This window comes from Rhea americana, unplaced genomic scaffold, assembly GCF_003343005.1.
Source record: "Rhea americana isolate MKP2758 unplaced genomic scaffold, rheAme1 scaffold_106, whole genome shotgun sequence".
Classification (NCBI taxonomy): Eukaryota; Metazoa; Chordata; class Aves; order Rheiformes; family Rheidae; genus Rhea; species Rhea americana.
In genome coordinates, this window is record NW_028185106.1 from 1,728,491 (window position 1) to 1,754,628 (window position 26,138).

Sequence of the window (26,138 nt, forward strand, 5' to 3'; positions counted from 1 at the left end):
ATAATAACCGTAAGTCTGTCATCAGCTTTTCAAAAAATTGGGCTTCTTGAGTAATCGGAAATTATTCATCAAAACTTAAAAAAATCTACTTGCAAAATTTGATATTGCATCAGCATTTCTGATTTTTAAGTTAAGAATCATTTTTGTTCTTCAGTTATACTTAAGAAGTGCCACTGATTCCATTAAAGATCCATAGAAGAATCTGGGACAGTAATTTAGCTTGCACAGTACACAGTATTCTTCTGCTAAAAACATCTGATTATTCATTGGCTTTGGATGCCTACCATAATCTGCCTTTTCATTATAGGCAAGAATAAAATGATCCACAACCTGTATCTCAAAAACTCCCCGTCTTTGAGGCCAGCAAATTCTGAATTTAACACTGGATCTGAAAATTTTTGACTTTAGCAGGGAGTAATAATAAAAAGAAAAACAGATGTAATAATTAAGAAGTGACTGCTTCTCAGCTTCGTATGGCATGATCTTCTCTATTCACTATTTCAGCTTAAACATATAAATCAGAAAAATCAACACTAAAATGCTAATAATCACATAATTTTGATTGACAGACTTCCAGGCCCTGGCTAATGACAGGGGAACTCAGCAGCATTTAAACAATCATAGTGTAGTTCCACTTCGTCTCTTAGAAATAACACCTCATAATACGGTTTTGAACTAAGCTTAAGTACTTGTGCAGCATGGCCAGTGAGTATGAGAGATGTGAGAGATGAGAAAGCCAAAAGAATCTTCTCAATGCTAATAGGCATGTCTGCATTAGACCTATTGCCATGCATCCCCAAATTAACTGCATTTGATCACATGGGCATGCAAATCACTGAGTATGCTAGGTGGAGACTGAGTTCACTGCAAATGCAATACCCAGCTTGCTAGACATACACTCTGCCCAGTGCCTCTAGGACTCTGGAGACAGCTGTGCTTGGAAACACGCATATTTAAACTCTGGAATTCAGACTCCCACAGAAGTGCTTAGGAGATGTACAGTAGCTGCAACCTCTGATATAACATTTATGCACTGACAGTCAATCATGGAGGACTGCAGGGCCTCACTGCCCCAGGGCCTACAGGCTCTACTGCCCCTGACTCAGGGGGGAATTGATTCCAAGGCAAGCAGGTATTCCAAATTATTCCTAGGAATGTTAAAGCATGCTCTCCCTCCCAGATGTGAGCTCTGCAGTGCCAGCTGAACTCTCCCAAGTCTACAGGAGCGCATTAGAAGAGTGGGAAGCTGTATGACCACAAGAGGAATGTGAAACTTGTCCATTTCTGCTCAATTTCAAACAGCACTTCTGTGAGTGTTTAGGAAACAGAGACATTTAACTGTACATTTCTCTCTCTCCTCCCTTCTCCCTCCCCTTCATCTTTATTATAATAAAGTGTTTCATGTATTCACTTTTTCAATATTTCGTTTGACCAAATTCTTCTTGCTTCCTTAGAACCATTCACAACCTGGCACTTGGGGAAAATTTTAGGCCATTTTTCTGTATGCATCATGTCTAAAAATAAATCATTAGCTTTTGACTACCAAGATAAAAAAGTCATCCTCCCTCTGCATAGTCTTTTGTTCATATTTGAAAGAGCTGCTGTGAAATACTACTGTGTTAAGTCTGTTGTGAAATGTCTACAATGTAAAAGATCAGCTGATTCAGACCTGCCAATTAATTTCATCTTACTGTATTTTTCCTCAGTTTTCTGGCAACAAAAACTCTGATAAAGCAAGCATAATCTGAGCTAAATAAACTATATTGTTTTTAACAGGGTGATACACAGTCTCTCTCATTCCTACGTGTAACACTGTTTTTTTACAATGAACTTTGTAAGGTGACTGAATTTATTTTTGTGTTTAGATTTTCCTCTTCGTATATGAACATATTTATTAAAATACCATTTATGGAAGTGATAACAAAATCTTTGTGTAGACTTTTCACTGATTTTACTCTGAGAGTCTGGCTAACCTCACAAAGTATCCAGATAAGGAGATTTGTCCATCTCCTTGACTGAGTATCTCACAGAGACAAGTTCTGCCAATGGCTTTTGTATATTTCTGTTAGTAGATTGAAGAGTACCTTGAATTTCTGAATACACTATTAAATAAATCCAATCAATGAAATAAATGAGCAAAATATTGCATTTTTAGTTTTGGCTGAAAAATAGAAGAGTTCATTATTATTTGTGCCAGAAGTAGCTAGTGTGTCCAATTTATAGAAGAAGTCTGATTTTTTTTCTGGACAAACTGGTCACATAATCATGTAAAAACAAATAAATATTTTTCTGGCTGTTAAAGAAAAAGCCCTCCCATCATGGGATACTTTATAAATGATTTAGGAAGTTTGCTCCTTTTAATTCCTTTCAAAACCTAGCATTTGTAAATAAAACCTACATGGGCTCTCGAAAGAACGATCACCTTTGTCAAACATTTCATTGCCAGGTCACAGCCCCCCATGAATCAAACAGGTGTGGTGAAATCTGTAAACTAGTATTTCACCCTCATCAGAAAAACAGACTGGTAAGGGATAGACTTTTACAGTTAGGACATAAGATTTTTGCAGCAAAGCACAACCTGTCTGAAAGACGTGTGCTTCCAATGTAGAAACAATAACAATAATCATGTCAAGGAGTCCTATAGAAGATCAATAACCAGGTGAATGAAATTCCAGCAGAAGTCTGATTCCCCATTGTTTTGCATCACTTCTTAATAATAGACATCACTACAAAGCTAGTATGAAAGGTTACTATTGTAGACAGGAGGGTTTTTATACTGATTTTGCACTGATGTCTCATAACAAACAATGGACAAGCAGTTCATATTTATATTTAAATCTGAAATATTTTTGGCATTTGTCATATCTGAATGATATATAGAATTTATATGAAGGATTTATAGTTATTTACAATTTCCATACACWTWATATATATACACACATTTGTTCTCTTTTTCCACTGAAAATTGAAGTTTTAACTAATCTTCTTTTTCATAGAAACAAATGAAGAGCCACTTGCATAACTGGCTTTAGTTCATATGTACTGGATAATTTCTGTATGTTTGCTTCCAGTTTTAAGCCATGACTGCATACTATTACCAGTAACAGTAAAGCATACATTTGTAAGTAATGCTCTAATCTCACAGTCAACTCTGATAATCTTGTACTGTGACAGGCTTCTGAAAGAAATTGCTTTACAGTGGATATGTATGTAAAATACAATAGCTCTGTATGCAAAAAGCTACACTTGTAAGCATAGCAAAAATTATAGCACTGTAACTTACGTAGAAAAAAATTATTAGTCAGCAGTATGTAAAACTTAAAAAAATGTTTCCACTATTTCACAGGCAAGAATGTTTTTTTTTGCTGCAGAGCCTGTTCTAAGGCTTTGTCTCTATAGGGAACTCATTTTGCAGGAATTCAGTGCTGCTTTCCAGGGTTCTCAGTAATGCATACACATTTCCTGCGTGAGCAGCTCTGCACAGCACTATTTACTCTGTTTTGAAAGAGGGTAAGTCTTGCTACCTGGAACTAATCTTATTACTACGTACATATGTGGGGAAGCTAACATACCTTAGCTGGTACTCCATCCACTCACAGCTGATCTAACTACATAGTAACTTCCTTACCTAGAGAAGCTGTAAAACCATGTACAGAAAAGAAGACACAGGCAAGAATTACAGTGAAGGCTTTCTATCTGAATACAATTCCTGTTTTTCAGTACTAAGCTATAGACTTTAAATCCTCTCAAGTCTTACTCATGTAATTCTCGAGTTCTCATAAACAGGTAATGAATCCTCTCTTTATTAACTGAAAAAAATAAACCACTTCAGTCTAGGAAAGTATTTGTCATCATTGCTATGTTATACAGAAACTTTTCCAAGTAATTGAGTCCACTTGAATAGACCTACGGACCTGCATAAATACATATAGATGCATAATACAACCTCATGATCTAGTCCTTATATTACATTACGGGAATACCTGACACTAAAGTCTGTTAAATAATGAACAGAAAATATCTGTGGAAAGCAGGGCAAGCTCATTCTATTCTTATTCAGAGGCCTTTTTATTTATTTGTGAGCAGATAACTAGTGCTTATTTTCAGGATCCAGGAAGTTCTCTATCCATTAATCTCAAAGAATACTCAAAATCAGCATAAAGAGTGGTATTGAATTATTTGGTATTGTTAACTAATACACAGCAGAAATACTACATAGATCTCTAAGAATCATTCATATACCTTCATCCAAGCTGTTCAATTAATATTGTCATAAGCATCAGGGTTAGTTTTTAAGTGATTCACAGAGAGAAGACAAAAAGTACAACAGAAATGTGTAGCAAGTTTTGATACCCTGCCTTCAAGCTGTACGGAAGAAGAACACATAACCACCAAAAAGCTGAGGCTAGAAGGTACCTCAGGAGGTCTCTAGTTGCAGGGGCAGCCAGAGCAGGTGGCTCAGGGCCCACCTCCTCTCAACTGATTTCTTTTTTTCTCTCTGCATTTCTTTTGACTTGTCTTCTCTTGCTTTGAAATTTTAAACCATGTTTCGGTGAAGAACTGAAATCCCATTTGAATCACAGGATAATCTCATTAAAAATTACACAGGAAACTAAGATTGTTACTTCTTCCCATTTAGTATGTCAGGTATTACGTAAATGAAAAAAAACCCCAACAGACTCACAGTATAACTATGAAAAATGGCCTCATGTTACAGTTCAATTAGAAGGAAATTTGCATATATTCACTGGTCTAAACTGTGTAGCCCAGGAAGGTCCTTCAAGTTCTACATTTCAGATCACACCTCACTGGACCCAAGAGACCGAGCAAAAGTATTATTTTCACTATTTWATTTCACATGGAATTTCAGAGAAAGAGCTGCTGTTATAGCCTTGGTATCATGAAAAGATTCAGATACCACAAAGGTTTGGGGATACAAATTTTTGTTGTATTGAAAAGCTCTACCAGCATCTCCCATTAATAACACTGTATTTTATTTCCTTATATTTCACAATTGGATAATCTGTGTTGGACCAGCAGGTTTTGTTTGTCCAAATGAGATCTTGCTCAGAAAAAAATCCTTAGAGAGACGCTTGCTCAGAAAGAAATTTTAAGAAAAAACAAATCGAGGTTCCAGATTTAGCTGGATTTAGAAGACTACATTTGTGCATGGCCTAATGTAATGGCCCTAGTCTAAATGAGAATAATTAATTGAAATGAATTCCATTTCATTGCTCCCCTGCAGAACATTTTGGCAGTGAACTGAAGTCATACAACATAGGGTCAATACTATTAAGTACCTGGCCAGTGGTAAGATGATCCATCATTATTCAACTAAATAAATTTAACATTTATATATACACATACACGCACGTGCGTGCATGTGCGTACACACACACAYACACACTGCTTATAAAACTTTTAAGAAGCCCAAAACACAATTATTCATATGTACAAGAATTTTTGTTTCAGTCCTAAACTGATTTCCTACCTCCCAATATGGAAAGGTTTAGGAAAACCACACAGGAAGAGGACAGAACAGCAAAAACCTACTCTAGTAAATTGTACTATGAGAAAGGCCCTGCTGATGCCGAAGTGGCAACTTATGTAACACAGGTAACTGCTTGCAAGTATACATGCAGCTACCTGACCTGAGGATGTCATCCCACAGTCACCAGCAGGACTGGGGACAGGGTTAGGAGAAACTCTTTTAAGCATAGCTCATCCCAGACCTCTCTGTCATAAACTGGAGCTGAGTTCATGATATGCTGCACTCGCATACGGCCACAAAGCAGTCTTTTCCTTGCATACCCCTGAAGGGCTCAGGGCAAGTTTGCAGATGCAAAGTCCGTTGCAACAAGAGCTTTGTGAGATGGGATGGAGCACAGACTATTCCCCCATCTTCACGAGGCCCTGGTAACTGTTTTAGCTTGTGCTGAGGGCCAGAGGACACACAGCAACCTCAGAAACTGAAAAGCGCAAGCCACCATTAGTGGATCCTCACATATGTGTGGAATGAATTCAGCCTTGAAACAAGGTATGTGGGGGCAGAAAGGGGAAAGAGAGCTTGCCAGTGAGAATAAACACTATTCATTTTCCCCCCCTTCATTTCCCCCTATTTGGCTTTTGATCAGATAATTATACTAATACCTATAGCTCAAAAGAAAAAAAAAATACAACATTTTTCAAGAAAAGTGAATGAAACTATTTGGCATTTCTTATTTATTGATAATGAATAGGCTTGATAGCTGCTGATATAAAACAGCACTCCAGGGCTGACATTAACCAGTGCAGTCTGTGATGTCAATGTTATAAATCATACATGGGAGTCTCATGTTATGCAACATCCCACAAACTGGAGCACTAGCCATTTTTTAAAGTAATAAAGTTAAAGGGTAAGTAGGTTACTTATTGCTTTACAGCTCTCAGATTTCAGCTAGTACAACACTTAAAAATACACAGATGGACACTGGAGTCTCTAAATCAATTTGTAATTTCTGAACTGAAATTATACACCAAAAAGCCATGCAAATCCTGAATCAGACTTTGAGAACTCTACCAGAGGCAATAGGTATCATTACATAATTACACTTGGGAGTGAGAAATGCTGCAAGATGTCATAATACTATTTCAAAGTTAAAACTTTAGCATGAAGATTACCTATTTTAGAACTAGACAGGTTAATCATATCATTAGGTGAGCTACAGAAGACCAATACCCAAACAGCTATAAGCACATTTGAAAACATTTTCACCTTTCATCAGATTCAAAGTTGGTTTATGTATTCTTTTCACTGAGAGTAAAAATGCAGAGTTGAATTGAATCTACTGAAAAATCTGTAATAAAATATAAATAAACTAACACCAACAATCCCTTTCATGCAGGGTTTCATACATTCTGTAGTTCCATTTATTCAGAAGACAACAGATGCCACTTGAAATTCCCAGCCTGCTCGTGAGCAACTAAAAAGTATCTTTCTTATTTGTCTCTGCAGGAAGAGGGAGGAAGCAGAGGAAAGTGAGCTAAAGAGATACCTTTTCAATAAGGGAGGACACAGGCCAGAATAAATCACCTTTGATCCCTTTCCTCCTCTTTATCCTCTCTAGTTAGAGAGGGTGGGGAGAAGCAGGAATTTGACTTTTTGAGGTTTTGGCAAAAAATGCTCCAATCTGGTGGTACATACAAGAGTTAAAAACACCTACAACCTCCTGTACTCCAGTCACATATGAAGTTTCAGGTTTCTAATAAATCTAAAATAGGTACACAACAAATACTTAATCTCTCCCCGAACTCATCTTATTATATGTACAGAAGTCAGTATTCCCACGGCTTAATCACATACAGTCACTTGCATTTGTAGAAGGTATATGTGTAACACTAGCAAAACAAAGTGATGCATCAGTGTCATGCCAGGGCCTGTCCTCAAGAACAGGTCAGAGGAAGATCTACGGGAAGGAGTGTGTGGGGGGGGAAGCATGTAAAGCAGATGCATGTTACAAGGATGTCACCTGGGATTGCTTTTCACAAGCCAACAAAGCATCCTTTCTGTAGACAGCGTTTACAGAAGAGGCTCACAGTAATTGCCAAGTTTTCATTAATATATTAATGGTATGTACTATTACAAAGAAATAGTAAGGAATTKTTTTCCTGGAAGCAGAAATCTTGCCCAGTGCTCCAGAACCTTTCTGTGCTGTTTTTCTTGCTTAGGTTGTTTCAAGCTGGTACAAACTGAAGCTCTTGGACTGCAGTTCTTGTGTGACCTCGTGAAATCCCATCCTTTTGCATGCTGACAGAATTACGATTATAGGGCTATTTTTAGCCTTGTGACATATCTAATGACTAGTTTAGCTAATACCACTTTTCAAATTGTACAGATCAATTCCTTTAGAGCTACTGCATTGTAAACCTGTTGCTACAAGTTTGGAATTATCTCACATTTATTTTCTTATGCTCAACAGCTCAATAACCTGTTAATAATTTATCAGTAAGGAATGTATCTGTGGTCTCTAAGAAATCTGCTACTTAAGTTTTGAAGGATTATGTGAGTGGAGRACTTTGTGTTTTGGGACCAACACTACTGAGTGCAATACTCATTCTTGTGTCAGGGAATAAAGCATGACTACTCTCTCTTGGGAAGGGTTCACAGGACAAGATCTGTATTTTACTAGGATATTTTATTTAAGAGTAAACTGAGCAGACTGGAAAAGAGTTTGCAAATCTGCTCTGCAAATTGAGAACAATCCTGGCTACATAGCTTGCACAGTTCACATACTTGTTGGAGCTTCAGTGGAATTACAGCAGAGCTCATTAATTTCTTTTCAGGATCCCATGTTGCTGCCATTTCATTCTTACTTTAAATAACATATAATTTCACGGAATAACTAGAAACTTCCAGCATATCCCCTTCTCCATATCTGCCTTCTAAACCAAAATCTTTTCTTCAGCGAGTCCTTACTACAGTAACCTGATATTGCCTTTGATACTTATGTTATTTCATGAAATCCAGTATAGCCATAGTTCAATTTCTCCCCACTATGTGCAAATATAAATGCTCTTGGGATATTTCTGTAATTCCAACTGATTCAAGTCAGACTTATTTCAGCAATTGCTTGTTCTCTTTAGACTTAACAGTCTTGTAGTTCTTCCCTCTGCTAGAAGGTCTGTACTGATTTTTCTTAAAACAAGACTTCCTCCYATCTGCTTTGGAAGTTCCAGCTAGTGACTGTAATCAGGAAACTGGTGTTCAGTTCTCTTTCCAAGCCTCTGTGCTTCATGGGTGTGTGCACACTCTTTTATCCTTTCCTTATCTCTCTCTCTGCTTTGGCTCATAATCCCCACTTCAGGCCACTTCCCCAAGTCTCTTAGGAAAGCATGCTATCGCAATGCAAGTCTGACTTTATTCCAGCTTTTCCTCTCTGTAGCATAAGGTTTCTCCTTGACAATCCTTCCCATCATGCCAGTCCACAGTCAAATGCTTCCTGGTATCCATTTGGTTCTCCACCCAAAAACCCTGTGGTCTGCATTTGATGTAGTAATTTCTGCTACAAGACCTTTAAGGTTTGTTAATTAGTAATGCCACCTTCCTTAAACACTTAACAAACTGGAATATTTCATACAATTTCTCTCATCAGTTTTCCAGCCATTCTGCTTCCTCCACGCATCTTGTCTACAGCTACCACTTTTCAAACTCTGATACATACAGCTGGAGAGAGCACAGGGAGTTACTGCAACAACAAAAACCCACAAAAATCAACCATAAAGAGTACAGGAAAAAATAATGGATTTAGGATTAGGTATCTTCTTTAGTCTGGTTCTATTCCAGAATTATTTTGGAGTAGATCCATTAGCAGATGCATGGGAATGCTATCCACTTACAGTATCACTTGATGGAATCACAGAAGACCAAGTCTGTAGACATTAGTCACACTAAAGAAAAATGGAGATAAAATTACCATATGAGTTAACTGCAGCTCTCTACAACTGTCACTCTCATCATATAGTCCTTTAAGATTATGTACAGATCATCTCTTTCAGCAAAGTAAGGATTTCCTGAACAGTGATATCCTACCTGCTCTGCTTGTAAAAATAGGAACAATTTTCCTTTTGTTTATCACTTTTTACAGCGGAAGCATCCTGCAGAACACAGAGAAACCATTTTCTCAAACACTGCTCTTGAGTATTAATGCCCCAAATGGGATGACATTGAGTTGCAGTTTGACCTCATTTGGTAATCCAGATTGCCAAGCACATTTGCGACCATCAGCCAGTGTTCTGGAGAAATTTGTGAAYATCAGAGTCCTGTACGCCAGGCATAATTCATGCTACTATCCCCTTTGATTATCTGTCTGACAACCAGCAAAGTCCAATGGCTTGTTTCATACAGATAGTGTCCTTAGACACTCAGTGTGTAAGCTTTAACACACAAACTAGATCATCTGGAAGAGGATCATACTGAAAGACCACATCTTGCACAGCCCACAGAAAGCTTTGTAAAAGCACACTAAAACATAAGCAAGCAGGAAAATAGTGTCTTCTCAAAGGTATGATTAAATGGATGTTTTAAAAAATACATGCACGGATATGCTTGGAAACTTAGGATATTTATGAGTCACCACATATACTTCCAGACAGTCAAATATCAGATCACATACTCGAAAGACAACAATACTCCTCACCAATTTCAGGATGCATTTTCAGAAGAAAATTTACAGTTCATCCTTCACACAGAATATTTTTATCCCAGTACACATATGGGGCAGAATAACTGTATCCTCTAGCTATCAGATGATGAAGTAGAGCTGTGCTATTGGCTATACTCCATAAGTTTCCCATGAGATAAACACCACTTTGATACGTRTAAAACCAGACTGCTTGGGGCTTTAGGTTTAGACTTTTCTACATATACTTGGGTGCAAAGGTATAAACAACTGTTCATAGAGTTTATGCTATATGCACTAAAAATGCAAAGGAATATTTGTCACTGATAACCAACTCAGTTTTACATACCTTTTCTGTGTTACTTGGTTTTATTGTAAACTTTAAGGAAAATATAGAACAGACTTTGTCTGGACAGAATTAACAATTCCAAAGCACTTCTGTAAGATAACACACTGATTTTTTTTTTCCTGGTGCAATATAGTAGTGATAAGAGTGTAAATTCAAGGATACAGAAAGATTCACCAAGATATATAAGAAATTCAATTATTAACAACAGAAGAAAAATTGGAGAAAGAAACTACTTGTCTTCAGAATACCAACCATCCAGTATGCAGCATACAAGGTCATGCTTACTGGCAATAGTTCTAATTGGTAGGACAGTATAGAGGACAAACAGGGAAATACAGCAGTCTTCATAATTGTTGTCAAGGGTTCCAGGTATTATGTTTACGGAGAAAAACTTCAGGATGTGAAGTGGCATCTGCTTATGTTGGCTCAAAGCCTCAGAGAACATCCCATTTATCAATGGTGAAATCATAATATTATAATTTCAAAAGTTAACATCCTAAGTATTTGCTGTGAATGTTTGTATAAAAAAGAAAAAAAGAGTGTATATCACATGATGCAAATTTACACTAAGTGGAGCAGCAGCATAACAACACTAGTCAAGAATGCATATTGTAAGACTCCTTGACCTTCAAAAATGTGGGTGAGATGCAGGTGGGGATGTCTTATTTTCCTGAATTGGCATTTACTTTTCTAAATTGTGGGAGAAACCAAGATTTGACAAAGAAAAATGCAGCACCAGTGTTCATTTCAGCTAAAGTCTCTTGCTAAAGCTCTTTTTAAAGCATACATTTGTGCAAATTTCCCCTCTTCCATGAAGGCTGTCTGATGGCAGCATTCCACCGTATCCCCTACACTGGGCAGCTCTGGTATTTCCTGTAACCTATCCTGCGTGTCAGAAACAGAACAGCTAACAGAACTTCCCAAAATAAACACTGCTCTTTCAGAAGTTTCTTCCCGGAAGTCTTTCACACTGGACATGTGGATGAGCAGTTTCCTCTTTACAGTGTCTCTTTCAGGCTGGTTCTCAAAATCTAATTTAGGCATTTTGTATCCCAAGTGATTCCATAAACCACAATTTTCTTCTGTATGGTTGGCATATGAATTCATAAGGCCCTCCCGTTCACGTGTGACAGGCAAACACAGAGCACTCAAGCCTTATTTCTGGGTCTGATTAATGGACATATTTCCTTCTCAATTCATCTACTTATATTTTGTAAGTAATCCTTGTATGACCTCTCTTTATTGTAAAGTGCCTTGGCTGAAGGTGGTAATGAATAACAACTTTTASGAAAAGCAAGAATAACAACCCAATTAAAAAATGCTAAACTTACACTAGTCAGTGCTATGACACAAACATACATTTTTTAAAGATTATTTTGGAGAATTATGTAGGTGGAACTAATGGTAACAAGAAAGAGAATGGCAAAATTGATTAAAATCCTCAAGGACACAAAAAAGTTTAAGAGTAGAACAAAGACTCTTATATGAAGAAACGCAAAACATGCATCATCATTTTGTCGAGTGATTATTACTAGCATAGTGCTTCCTGCAAGAAAGTATAGCTAGATGAAGTTGTAAAAGCAGCAGCAGATAAAGCAGAGTGCTCACAACTTAGCAACAGCTTTGAAAGTATTGTCAATAGAGCTACAGTTTGAAATAGGGCCAAGTGATAGTACGTGATAATACTGCACAATTGAAGCAGCACTTCAGTATCTAATCTTGGGATTAGAGCAGATCTGGAGGTTCACACTATTGAAACCGTGTCAAGGCTGAATTTATAGCTCTCCTTGGCAGATATAAATAACAGCCACAGATTACTGGAGGCAAACTATGATATAGTTCACCAAAAAATGCCCATCTTAAAACCATGGAAACCTTTTCTTCAAAAAAAGAGAAAGAAAATTCTCAATTGTAATAGATGCTGAGACATCTGTTTCCCACTATCACTRTGTTTATATGACTGCCTCTAAAGATCTAGTTTCTTGATATTATAGCCTTTGATAAGTTCAGTTAAGCAAAAGAGCTGACCACATACCAGCTTTTTGCCACACAAGGACTTCATATACATGAGACAATCATCACATATCCATCCCCATAGACATGTTGATACGCATAACTACTAGAGTGAAATATTTAGTACAGACAAAGTCTGAAGTCACACATTTCCTTAATGGCAAGAGTATTCCATTTTTATTTTTAGTTTGTTAAAAATATTTGTTGTGTATATACACATAGATACATAAACAATAGTAAGAGAAAGGACAAAAACACAGGATGGCTTTGGAGGTAGAGGAAGTCATAGAAGAAAAAAAGATAAAAGAAAAAAAAAGATTGGAAAAAAGTAAGGAGATACTGTTTTGGAAAGTAATCTTTTAAACACTGTTTTCCAAGCTGTGCCTAGAAGCAGTCCATGACAGAGCTGAATAATACGATTGTGTCTGATGCACCAACTTCTCACTGTCATATTTGGTTAATGTTATTTACATAATATTCAAGCGTAGTTACTGTTTTTCAACAGCTACACGAGCCATAGATTTAGCAGAAGTTGTTTACAAATTTTATCTTTTGTTGCTGAATTTGCATGGAAATTTGAAGTGAAAATAGAACACTGTTCCTTTTTTTATCCTGACTGACAGATGCATCTGCTTGAGCAAAACCAAAACTCAACTCTATTAAATCAGTAATCCTTCCATATGACATTGTCACACAGCAAAGATGTCCTTTCGTAGGCTTTTTGTCAAGGGGATGGCTTATCATTCCACACTGGCAGGTAGGGTTGGAAAAGATCAACAGAGAGTTCAGAAATTACTTAAAGTGCCTTTTATCAAATTTAAACCAAACTTTATGTAATTCACTGTGGAGCACAATTAGTTATTGCTCTGCAGTAGGTGCTGCCATTTATACACACCTAAATGCTACCAAAATTTGGGAATGTGAGACTTTCCTAACTGGCAGACAGCACTGATGGAGAGCCATTAGCTCTTGAATATCTCAAGACAGAAGGCTTCAAAGCAGTGATACAGAGTTCCCTGCAAATTTTTCCACACTTTACCTGTCTTGAAGCCAGAATAGCTAGATCACCTTACTTAAAACGAAGGGGTATGCCAAATAGTCACAAAACATTTTAGTATTTTAAAATCATTCCTAATATATATGGTTTTCCTGTTACATATGTGGCACATAAAAAAGACGGTGCTATGGTCTAGGGCAAAAGTTTTATTAGCTTCCACATACCTTATACACTTCACCACTCTCAAGTATTATGCCATCAAAACCCCATACTGAAAAGACTTATGCACAGCCACTTCTCTATGGATAACCCTGTAGCTTTGACCTTACAACCTAGAAGCCATATTAATGAATGCACTACACATGCAGCCAAGCAAAACTGCAGGCCAAAGAAATGCTTCATTTGGGTATGCTTCTTTGGTGAACTCGGCTAGAAGTCTCTTTCTACCTGCCCAGTCTGAATGCTTTCTCAAAGCATGAGGTCTCTTAAATAATTTCTCTTCATCTTTAAGATGCTCCTTAAAAAAAACAGTACATTCCCTTTAATCTCAACAAGAAAATCTCCAGGATAATAGAGAAACAATCAGAATTTTACTTTTTTGTCCTTCTGTATGAGAGGAAAAAGCTTTCAAAAGGGCACATTTCTTTCATTTTCAAGAAATTAAATCCAGGTTTAAAACTCTTGTCCAGCCCACTACTGTTTGCTTTCTTTGGAGTGAAACTGCAGCAATGCCAAGTCCTGGGAAGAACTGCTACATGTGGCAATCTTGCAAACTGCATTTAAAGCCCCTCAGATTCAATATTGGGATATTTATTAAGAACAACTCTTGCCTGAAGCTCTTTATGGGAGTTTATGTTAAGTCACTGGCACTCTCTAATAGGGTCAGTTTCCTGCTGTTTATGCCTGACAATGTTTAGAGCAATACTAATCCACTTCCTCGGGCATCCCACCAAGATACAAGTCACATAATTAACTGTTAGTAGTTTTGATCACAAGTTCCATCAGGGACATGTAATCTGGCTCCTGGAATCTCCTGCTTTGCTTTCATTTAGACAAATCACCGTTGGCTGGAGAGAATAAGGAAAAGGCAAAAACAAGAAAATAGAATTTTCTATAGCTAGTTTTTTGTACCTGACCTCTGTTCCTATAACTTTCAGCAGGACAGTACAAAGCATAACTGGCTGAATGGCAGAGCTCAAAGGTTTGTTGTCATAGAATTCGTAAGGTTGGGAGGGACCTCTGGAGATCATCTAGTCCAACTCTCAAATGAGTAGCCATAAGGAGATTGAATCCACGACCTTGGCACTATTAGCAACACACTCTAACCTACTGAGCTAAACCTAACCCCCCCAGTACTGCTGAGTCTAGCTAGAGGTCTGTAGCTAGCTGTGTCCCCCAGAGGTCAGTACTGGGACCAGTCTTGTTCAACTTTTCATCAGTGACCTGGATGAAGGGACAGAGTGCCTTGCAGAGAGGAGTGGCTGATCCACCAGAAGTCTGTGCTGCCATTCAGAGAGACCTGGACAGGCTGGAGAGCTGGGCAGAGAGGAACCTCATGAATTTCAACAAAGGCAAGTGCAGGCTGCTGCACCTAGGGAGGAATAATCCCATGCACCAGGATAGGCTGAGGGCTGACCTGCTGGAAAGCAGCTYTGTGGAGAAGGACATGGGAATCCTGGTGGATAAGTTAACCATGAGCCAGCAATGTGCCCTTGTGGCCAAGGCGGCCAATAGTATCCTGGGGTGCATTAGGAGGACTGTTGCCAGCAGGTCGAGGGAGGTGATCCTGCCCCTCTACTCAGCCCTGGGGAGGCCTCATCTCAAGTACTGTGTCCAATTCTGGGCTTCCTAATACAAGAGAGAGACAGAACTACTGGAGAGAGTCCAGCAAAGGGYTGCAAAGATGATTAGGGGACCGAAGCATCTGTCTTATAAGAAAAGGCTGTGAGAGCTGGGTCTCTTTAGCCTGAAGAAGACAAGACTGAGAGGGGATCTTTACCAGTGTACACAAATACCTTAAGGGAGAGTGTCAAGAGGAGGGGGTCAGACTGTTTTTCAGAGTTGCCCAGCAACAGGACAAGAGCCAACGGGCAAAAACCGAAACATAGGAAGTTCTGCCTGAATATGAGTAAAAGATTGTTCACTGTGAAGGTGACAGAGCACTGGAACAGGCTGCCTAGAGAGGTTGTAGAGACTGCTTCTCTGGAGATATTCAAAACCCACCTAGACACAATCCTGTGCAATGTGCTCTAGGTGACMCTGCTAGAGCAGGGGGGTTGGACTAGATGATCTCCAGAGGTCCCTTCCAACCTTAACCATTCTGTGATTCTGTGATAACATAGAACAGAACTGCCCTCTTTCTTATATTCCGTAAACAAGGAATATTGTATGGTTAATCTATTACGTATCTTAAAATACAGAAGCAATCCTTCCAGGACTCTTGCAGCACTAATTTGGGATCAAATTCCCAGCTAGTATGAAACTATCTTCATTGATATCAATGGAGTTGCACTAATTTCCACAACCTGACCACTAATTTCTACAACTCTATGGTCTTCACTACTAGTTTTTCAGTCCTTGGGGGCATTCAAGCCCTCTACCAGCATATGCATTTAAAGGTGTTTATAAAGAGGAAGCAGCCTGTTTATTTATATAGGCTTTCAGTTTTAATTACCACCCCTTACTGTACTGGAAGATCATGAAACTTCCTGGGTATAGCAGGGAACAGACATACAGGGTACTGTTTCTGCCTCTGCAACTCACTGGTTTTATGTTCCTCAGCTTTTGAAACCTTGCTATGTTTTAAACAAAACTCAGAGGATAACTTGTCTGCTTCAGAAATATGAAGCTATACAGAACATTCCGGCTCTCCTGGATTGAGGACCAGAGAGACAGCAAAAACATTCTGGCTCTCCTGGATTGAGCAGCAGAGAGATAGCAAGAACCTCAGTCATTTCACAGTCCTTTTTCCTCTGTTCCCTCTTTGCTTTGGAAGGAAATAACTACAGCCTTTTGTATGAGCCTTGTTTTGTCACTTTTTACCCCACTAGTCAGACTGGTATAATATTTCCAGAGCTTCACTCCCTCACTGTAGAGTAAGCAAATAAAATSGTAGAAGAAAAAAAGCTAAGTAACACCACTCAAAACCAAACAAACCCAAACCTCTACTGTGTAACTTTTTATGCTATGTCATGTCACTTTCTTACATGCTCTCTGCTTACTACTTCAATGTTCAACGAGATCAGCATGTCAGCTATTTTATCTGATTCAAAATGTATTGAAAGGAAGGCTGCAACTCACAGTAAATGGCATCAGGCTGCCGGCAAACTCAGGTTTACATGGGCATTACTTATTTTGTATGCTCAAGTTCATACACTCCTAGCTGAAACCCAGAACTCTTGAGGCTAAGGGCTAACAAGGAATCTTGCTTGCACCAGAGGCTCTGAGAGCAGAGTCCTGAAAAACACAGTATACAATACAAATCGGCAGAGCTACACCAGCCCACACCACACAGGTTTCTATAAGCAAAAAAGAATAGAATAGAAGATTTGGAGTAGTATCAATCATTATTGGCTCTAAATCACTCAGTCTCGCAATTTGCATTGTCTTTGCCCAGAAATTTTTGTGTTTGCTTCCCCTTTTATAAGCATTTCTTTATGTGGTTTCTGCTTAAAGAGTACACTTAGAAAAAATGGAAGTATTGTTATGTGAAATCAGGAGGATAAGGCTACAAGGAAGGTATGTCAGTGCAATAATGTTTCATTATACAGCTATGGCTGTTTAAGAGAGTTACTTTGCTGTGGCAACCACAGCAAAAGGGATTGAATTCTCCTTTAAAATGCATTGGCTCTGCCACGGTTACCACAGCAAAGAAAATTTAAGCTTCCCTCAGAGGTCCACATGCAGAATTACATACAACTGCCCTACCAAGGGCAATATAGAACCAAAGCCTGAAAAAAAAATTTCAAATTGATGTGAATTTTTTGTCTTGTATTTCCCCCCGACTCTCAGTGCAGAGTTCAGGATTCTAATTGGGACAAGCCTTATGTTGGTCTTGGGGCTTCAGTTTGTGACTCAAGTGTAGTAGCTCTCAGTTCGTGCAGTGGTCAGATTCAAAACACTCTGAAACTAACTGTTCTGCAACACCCTGCTTTTCCACAAATTGTAGCAAGTCCAGTGAAAGGGCAGTTGAAAAAAAAAAAAAAAAATCAACCTCCCCACAACAAACCTCCACAAATTGCAGCCAGGCTCCAACAGTGGGTACACTCTTAGATGACCCCATAACATTTTCAAGTCATTACAGAAAGGTCTGTCTATCCCCTCCCTGGAAATAATCTAATCACTGATCCTCGTAACTGCCAGAAAATAGCCAGAGATAAGGAAAAATTGGTTATAGACACTTTCTGATCAACAAATTTCTCTTAAAACTGCCAATKTATAGTTGAACAAAGGTTTGCTTCAACTGGTAACAAACAAATATTTGTGCAGGGTTATATCCTACAGAAGCAGAAGAGGACTGTGGCTATGACATACTCACAGAAGAGAGTCTACAGAACTGGTAGCACAGTAAAATCCATCTCTCTTATTTCTTTACCCAAGAGACCTGAAAATTTGAGATCAACATTTATCATTCAAGTAGGACTGGAAAAGGTTATCACCTTTACACCAAATTTAGCATTAATACCTTGCAGCATAGAATATAAAGGAAATAAATATACAAGTCCAGCAGTACGCAGAGATAAACAGCCTTGTATTTAAGATGGCAACTGCAACAAGACACTTGTGCTGAGGAATACCTAAACGTATAAAAAAAACCCCTGAGTTCAAACAGAACAACACGTTCTGATATTTTAAAACTTTGGAACAGAAAAGAACTTCAGTTATATAAAGGCCTGAAAAGGAATTAGCTTTATGTTAGTTACTGTACTGGTATTTGAGCTCTTTGCAGAGAACAATGTTGGGCCCATAAAAGTGAGTAAGCTAATAAGAGAACCGGGACTATTCCTACTTTTTGCTTTTGTTGCTCCCTCCTCTCTACACCCTCTGAGATAAGTCACTGAGCAGGGCTAACACTCATGCCTGACACCAAATTCATTATTCAATCTTGCATTCAAGAGCAACATGGATTGTACCTCAAAGGGGTCAAAAAAWAGGAGAAACAATCTCTTAAAAATATATTCATTCAATAATTTGTAGATTTCACTAAAGTTACCGCAGAGCAATATATACAGAACTTATTTCTCAAAAAAAATTGAGTAGAATGCACAGCAAACCTCTACATATGAAACTTGAAGTAGTGCCAGAAAATCCAGCAAATACCAGGGGAAATTTATGTGTAACTTTTAGTATGACTGTGGGGGTAAGAGATCAAAAAAGAGAATTTACATTTTAACTAGATATTCTGTTTTATTTTAAATAGGAGGTGGTATACAGATGGAAGAAATTGTTCACTTACATTTTCTCAGAGGCAGGAGGAGGCAATCACTCAGCACAACAGAGAATCAAGTCTAGCACTGCACTACTAGACATCTCTATGTTAATATGATATTAAGTAGTGGATGTTTTTCAGTTTCTATGGAAAAGTGGAACTTCTGGGCCTATGACCTTGCAGAAAGGCTTTAATTTGTTTARCATTTATTCAGAGAGTTTCTCCCCTCCCCCCATCGAACATTTATCATCTGACTGATTGTTATGATTGTTCATATTTCAATCCTAGAGCTCCAGGAAAAAAAAAAAAAAGTTGTGGGTCAAAAAGAGTTTGCATTACAGGCAAGGGGAAATAAACAGCTTTGTACATTAAAGTACTGTTAGATTTCTTCACTCAAAATAATTTAAAATGAGAAAGAGAAGGGAAAAAAAACACTGAATCAGCTTCTTAACCACTGACAGGATGTTTGTTGCGTGTAGCAACAAGACACTGGATATCCAGGTAGGATCAGAGCTCCCTGCTGTGCCAAAACCATAAGCAGTTAAAAGTTACCCTTTCCTAGTTTGGCTCTTTACACTACATTTTTACTGTGAAATACTTGTGGCTGAAGCACCCTGCAGCTAACAGTTTTTGTGCTTAAAAAATCCCAGACACTCTCCCCCCCGCCCCGAACTGGTTATTAATAAAAGGAGCTTCATTCATTCAGAATATAGCCTTAACTGCAAACTTTAATGGTGCTGAGGCTCAAGAATAGGGGATATTTATTTCTAAAGAAAGCAGAAAATAATAAAAAACACATGAGGCCAAGAGATGTTAGGAAAGAAAATCTTTGGTTGCCAGTCAATGGTTGGTCAGCAAACAACAAGAAAAAGGGAAGACAGATGAGACATCCACACCTTTTGCCAAATCAAAGGAGTTGGAAAAATACTACTTGTAATATGTAATGTAATAACACATATCTGTAATATGCAATATTTATAATAAGTAAAAACATAGGCTGTAAATGAGGAATAATCAAACCCTAAAGATGAATCACATTTTACTTCACACCTGACAATGTATGATACCATACCTTTCTTTCTTTCTTGTTAGAAAGATTTTAAGAAGAGGTGTCACTTAAAAATTGAAGTGCTATCATCTGTCTGGGAAATGTCTACTTGAAGGAATCTCACCATCTCTAAATTCTTGTCTGTTGCTGTCATCAGTTGAACAGCCTTGTATCTCATCTCCAAGAAATATAAGCTAGTAGAATTGTTGCAGCTAGTCTCAAAGGAAGATGGGAAAGTGTCCGCTGTGCAATCCATCATTTGTCTGGTTTAGAAATGTTTAGATGTGAAGACTTACAATCCTCTATGGGGAGTATTGCTTAAAATATCAAAGTATATTTTAAACCTTGGAAAAGGGAAAAGCATCTCTAGGAAATGGGGACACAATGGCCTTTCACCTTGTTACTGCAGCCAAACCTAGTTCAGCCAACAAGGTGCTGGAGACCATTAGGTTTTGAAGACATTTCTATAGCTCACTTGGATGTCAATTCTACCATTTCCCCTTAGCTCACTAGTACCTCAGCTAGTTATCTCAAAATAACACTGGTACAGAGGAAGGTGACTAAGTACCAGGAAGAAACCTCTACTGCAAGGAGGAGGTAATGTTCACAAGCCAGTGTGAGAAAACTTGCAAATATTTTAATATTTGCTTCATAAATAATCTGTTGTCACTGAAGGCCTGTAAGTCCTCTAAAAAATCTAAATTCCCCGTTATAAATATACCCAGGAGATTTCCAGCTGTTTATTTTAGGAGTCCTAACATATTTCCACTGGCTGTGTGGGCCTTTTTACAAATTTCAAATGTATAGTTTGCTGTACTGGGTTTCTGATCATTTTCTGGAGATCACTTAAAAACAATCCCAGAAGAGTTATGAATCACCGATTAAAAACTACCAATTTATTTTAGAACTCAGAATTACCTACAGTAAGATCCATGGAAAGACAACCATGCATTGCCAAGCATGAGAATAGCATTGCTGCAGAGGCTACCTGTTTAAGGATCAGAGAAAAGCAGGTACAGTCATTTGTGTCCTGTAGCAGTTTGCATTTCCAAAGTCTTCTGCAAACATTAACTAATTAATCCTCAGCTACTCTTGCCAAATACACGATTGTATTAAGAACTGACCAAATGTAACCTTAAACGTTAAACAAAGCAACATAGTCTACAGAAATGATAAAGAAAAGCTAGGGAGCTGGGAGGTGTCCAACTCATTGTTTGTTTCACAAACATTTAATCATTTTAAAGATATTAGCAAATTGATCATTGGTTGGTGTAAGGACACTGCAGTTACACTAGAGGTGAAGCTGGCTCATTAAATAGCATTTATCATCAGTGAGGAACCCAGCAGCATGCTGTTTCTGCAAAGATTAATTTGATTTAGTGACAATGGTCTCTTTGTTAGTGTTTACAGGTTTAAAGGATTACAGAGCCCTTTAGGTTTCAAAACAACAAAAGAACCTGGAGGATTTTATTTTAAACTCCTGTTTATTTCCTAAATCATGCATTAATGTGATTTTTGGATATGAACTACGCAGTGCTAAGTGCTCTAACGCTAAGCTAGTGTAATCTGAAAAGTGAGGTTTAACAATGGAAACACTATGATTAATCTTTGTCTCACTCTTGTTCAAATGGTCTTAGAGAAGTAGAACAAGAATCATATCTCTGATCTTTAAAAGCAAGACATTCTCCAAGGCTTACATTCTGCAGCATACTAATTTCATGAATAGCATATTTTACTAAAGATTGATGAACGAAAATGTATAGGCACTCTTTAAGATTATGAAAAGATTACTATGAAGTACAAATCTCAGTTAAAAATGAACATTGTCATTTTTTTAAACTTGGTAAATAAAAATCATTAAAAATGCTGATAGACAATGACAAACTTGACTAAAATACAATTAAATATCTGCAAATACAGAGTAATTTAGAAATGTCTCATTTACTTTCAGCACATTAAAAATACGACATCAGAACTTACATAAACATATCTGTTTTCTTTCCTGTACAGTTTTCCCTTGTTTGAAATTAATTGCACTAACAGAAATAAATTAAGCTGTCCTATAAATATTTTAAGGCTTCTGGAGTCATATAGCACTGAATTCATGAGCTGGTCCAAAAATCAGCATTACCTATTCAACTTACAGAGAGATTATTTTATAAATTTCTCTATAGTACATTATTAAAAAAGAGCCTAGACATATGTTTTCAAATTGTTTGAAGAGAGCAAGTCAAAAGACATAATTGCCTCACCATCCTGAATATTTTAGGAAACATCCCACAAAAGCATAATCCTGTATGATTTTCTGGAAATGTAAATACCACATATTACATAACAAGATCTGCTGGTTCAGCAGTTTAACTTTTATTTATATGGGTTGGGGGGGTTGTTTGTTTTCAATATTATGGTATGGCTGAGAAGGTAACAATCAACAGTGCATCTTTTGTGTATTGTGTGTGCCACTGTATCAATACACCTCATATAGTAGCTCCTACAGGGTACCAGCATGCTTCTAATTTCTAACCTAATGGACAAATGAATAATAAAAATTAAAGTAACACCCACAGCAAGCATTGTGATCAGCACAATTCAACAAATAGAGTACAGCATGCTCTGGTAACAGTATTGCTGATACGAGAGAAGGTTCTTTATAACAATGTAGGAATACAATTTGAATGAGTTGGTCGAATTTTACACAGGCTGACACCATTAATAGGACTTAAACATTGATTTTTGTATCAGTGGCATAATGGGATCAATAGCTTCTAGATCTGTAACTTCAGAAAAATTATTGATTTGGTAAGCAACTGCCACCTAGTTTGGTTAATATTAACTGTTTATCAGCAATAACTTGTTCCAGAGACATTGTTTAAGGCTGATATCCAAACACAGTCTCCCTTTTGTTTTCTAGAAGTTTTTCAAGAAATCTTTCTTGGTTCAGGTCCTACAGAGATCGTGATTGATAGAGTGTTAGACACTTCTCTTATGAAGCTTCAGGGTGAGCTCCTGCTGGTCATTACTGGTTCAGATACAGGAAGACTGATCTCCCTCACTGCTCAAATGTTGTAATGTATTTTAGTTTACTGTGGAAGCCTCTCCTAAATTATTTTCTATGAAGAAGAATGCTCTCTGTAAAAAATACAGAAGTAGTACTAACAGAACATAAGAATCTCAGGCAGAAAGCCTGAGCGGTCAACTGCCCTGAAACAAGAAACATACTTGCTATGCATACTTAAGAAAGGTATCTTTTACTCTGCTTATACACACCTGGATTTTTGCTCAGTTTCTTCTGCCTGCTTCTAACTGTGGGCAGGAGCCAGGTAAGGAAACAGGAAGTGGGGGAGAGAGGTGCACAAACTCTTTTGTGTTCTTGACTCATCCTCATGTACTTATTATATCTTCAATATGACTAATTAGCATTTGTATTATTTATGAAGCATTTGAAATAGGCTAAGGACCTAAAAACTAAAGCAAACATAAGAGAGAGAATCTCAATTCACTTAAGAGTGAGGAACATAAATGGATAGCGAAATATATAAGGTCAAAGATGACAATAATCTGGCAGCTGTGTTAGCAAGAATTGCTTTCAGGATCCTCAAGTTCCTGACGTTTTCTTTTCYCTCCCCCCCCCTCCACCCCTTTATCTATTCTTCAAATTTTAAAGGTTTAAAAATATGCCAAAGAGTCGTAGGCAAGTCTATCACACCATTTCGATCATAATTGGGATCATAAGGAAGGTAGTGAATGGGGAAAGGAGGGGATGAAGTGTGCAGAATCTAGGGCAGTCAAGACAGAGAATGTTAAATGTGAAAGGAGATCAGATCAGAAACAGGTAACAGGTACTGAAATAACAACAGTAAGAACAGAGTGCTGGAAAGTGAGGGAAGTAATAGAATCAAATCAATAGAGAGAAAACATTCAGAATTTTTCTTTTGCATTATTATTTTTAAGTATCAACCTATAAGCATATTGTACAGTTGCTCACATGTTTCTAAATTCACACAATTTATTTGTGTTTTAACATGAGGCAACAGCAATCAGTCTCCTGCATTTCCCTCATGATCTGCCTGTGTCCTTAGAAACATCACTTTACACGCCTCCACTTCCTTATGAGAGACATATAACAGCAGCAGTATGCAGTGTTTAGACTTATGACTATTAATTCACATTTCAAAAGTAGTAACTACTGAACTTGCACCTAACATTCACAGTTACTTCAATGTGAAATGCTCATTTTGCACCTCAGCTGAACTCTGTCAAAATATYAGGAGAAAAGGTAGACTGCAGAGACGAAGCTGGAATCGGGTCTGTTCACGCACAGATCCCTCTGTTYTCTTCCAATTCAGAAGGAAAGTGTGCTGCTACTTTTCCAAAAAGTCGTTCCAGGAACATCCAGAGCTCTGTTTGTAGTAAAGAAGGTAATTCCTGTTCTAAAATTCTCCTAACTCTCCTCAGTTAATCTGGCATGCACAGACTCATAATAAGCCCCAAACATACAGACATGTTTCTAAACAGATACTTATCCCCCTAGAAGTTGGAAAAAGATGAGCAAGTTCCATGGGCTCTACAACTGATTCAGCTGTCTGTTGCCACTGCATAATCTTGCCTCACATATACTCAAATATAAACACTATCTTCACTATAGGATGTACATGAATAAGCTTAAAGTGAACYACCTTCTGCAATACATAATTCATAAATTGCTCCTGTTACACTTGTGCTTATGGTGCCCCTAATCCCCCTCACAATATTTTAAACATTAAAGAGGACAGGAAATTTAGAACACAGTTCCCAGGTGCCTTCACAGAAGAGGCCGTATTGCAAAGGACACCTGTGAAAGTTTATAATGTCCCAGGAAAAACCTGAATGACAAAATAAGCATCAAGAAAACAGTTTTCATGCCTGTATGCAATCCCATCCACAACTGACAGATTTTAGTACGCCACTATGCTGGACTATATGCAAYAGCTGACTAACGCACCCCCTGGAATGGCTTACTGTGTTACTGTCTGCTGCTGCATTTCTGTGATGAGTTAAAGATCTGTACAAAAAGTCCACACATGAACCACATCCTGATTGGATTATTCCTATGCTACAAAAAAGAAAGAGGAGGAAGACTGCTCAGTATTTCTGGGATTGCTGAAAATCAGCAATACAGAGCAGTGTAGAAGATGGTCTGAAATAACAACTTACATTCTTTCTATTTTTAAAATCAGGAAGCTTCACGAATGACGACGAACCATTATGTAACTATTAAAAGCTTGCTCGTCACTAGCTCCCTGGAACCTTCAGTACTTACACCAGTTAAACATACAAAAAAAAGAGAATATATAGCTACACAAAATAAATGTAACTGAAAACAGCCTATCCCCTCCTAATCAAAAGAGTATTAAAGACTGGGTGGTCACATGTCATCAACCCCTACCATACCACCAGAGCAAGACAAATACGAAGTGTTATATTTACATTTGACATGTCACTTGTCCCTTCTAGTTATGCTTAAATACCTTTATTTCTTGCCTTCTCAACCTTCAGCTGCCCAAATGCCCTCTTTCTGAAAAGTATCACAACTGCCTTTTAAAACATCAATGAATATGAACTAAGTGTAGAAAATCAGTACTTTGGGTTTAACCAACATGTAACAAGTTTTTAGTAGCTTGAGAAATTTCGCAAAACAAATTTTGGACTAAAACTAAATCAATTAATCCCTCAGCCCTTAAATTAATTCTATGTAACTTCATAGGTTCCTATTCTCTTATTTTCATAATCTGTTAAAAGATTACTTTAAATTTATGGCAGCTGCAATGCATACTTTTGGTAGTGTTCTCTAAGCCATGTTCTTTTCCTATGCTTTTCTCCAACCCTCCAAAGTAATGTATGCATACATACATACATACATACATGAGACAAACTATGATTCTTATTTTTAGAACTAAAAGATTTTTATTTCTGACATTTCCATCATGGGCTAAAAAGCATTATGCCCAATAAGCACTTATAGTTGTGACAAATTTATTCTTACTGTCAATTTAGTCCGTGTGTTTCAAACTTATGTTTGATATATCCTCTGGTGTTTTCTATTAGTTCACATAAACAAGTGTTTGATTTAAAACAGGACTATTTTTCTTCACTGAGAGTAGTGATAA